This window comes from Cajanus cajan, chromosome 2 (genome assembly GCF_000230855.2).
Source record: "Cajanus cajan strain Asha chromosome 2, NIPB_CcT2T_4, whole genome shotgun sequence".
NCBI lineage: Eukaryota > Viridiplantae > Streptophyta > Magnoliopsida > Fabales > Fabaceae > Cajanus > Cajanus cajan.
This window is the reverse complement of record NC_138518.1, coordinates 32844487-32845585: the sequence shown is the minus strand read 5'-3', so window position 1 is coordinate 32845585 and position 1099 is coordinate 32844487. Positions and strand designations below refer to the sequence as shown.

The following is a 1099-nucleotide window of genomic DNA, read 5'->3' as shown; positions in this document are numbered from 1 at the left end:
CCAGCATCTTGTTGTGGAGAGTAATATTCTCAACCTTGACAGCAAGGTTTTGAATAGAATTTGCCATTGAATCATTGGTCTGTTTTTGATTAGTGACAAAATTCTCCATAAGGTTTTCTAATCTTGAAACACTTTGTTGAATTGAGGGTGTCTGTACTGGATTTCCTTCCCCATTAATGAAGTGATTGGACGGACGGAAATTAGGTTGCTGATTGCTAGTTCCTTGAACTGGGTTATTCTTCCAAGAAAAGTTAGGATGATTCTTCCAACCAGGGTTGTATGTGTTGGAATATGGATTACTCTTCTCTCTTCGAGGAGTGTCATAGAAATTATGAGAAGCTGCCACCTGTTCAGTAGTATCTTCTTTTTCTCCAGTAAAAATTGAGGTACAATCTACTGCAGTGTGCCCTTGTTCCCTACAAAGGTCACATACTTGATTTGTAGCCACTGAATTAACCTTAGCTTTTTCCATCTTGTCTAATCTTTGATTAAGAGTATCAAATTTTGCTAAGAGTAACTCAATATTGTTCACTTCATATCGCCCCGGAGTTCCTTTCCTTGCTGTGACTTCTCTTTCACTGTATTGGCTGTGATTTGAGGCTACATTTTCCAAAATAATCATGCAGTCATTAATAGGTTTCCCCATGAAAGATCCTCCAGCTGCTGAGTCTAATATCATGGTGCTTTGTTGGTCCAATCCTTCAAAGAAAAATTGGATGGTAAGCCAACGGTTGAAGCCATGTTGTGGGCATGCTTGAAGATATCCTTTGAACCGCTCCCATGCTTCATAAATAGTCTCTCCAGTGCCTTGTTGGAAATTAGTGATTTTCTTCCTCAATTCTTTAGTTTTAGAAGGAGGAAAGAATTTCTCTAGAAAAGCTCTTTCACATAATTCCCAAGTTGCTATCTTTTCTCTAGGCACTGTTCTTAGCCACACCTTTGCCTTATCTCTCAAGGTGAGTGAGAATAAGCGGAGTCGCATTCCATCAGAAACTTCATCATCAAATTGCTGGGTCTCACAGATTTCCAAGAACCCCTCTAAGTGGTCATTAGGATCTTCTGATGGTAGTCCTCCAAAGGTGTTCTGTTTGAGCATATT

General features: G+C 39.5%; 1 non-coding gene across 1 annotated transcript; it reads left to right on the top strand.

The window, feature by feature from the left end:
- The first annotated feature begins 734 nt into the window (after window positions 1-734).
- LOC145955361 (small nucleolar RNA R71) lies at window positions 735-841 on the top strand. The gene has a single exon (XR_014431975.1). It is a non-coding gene; the product is annotated as a small nucleolar RNA R71 (small nucleolar RNA).
- Window positions 842-1099: the final 258 nt, after the last annotated feature.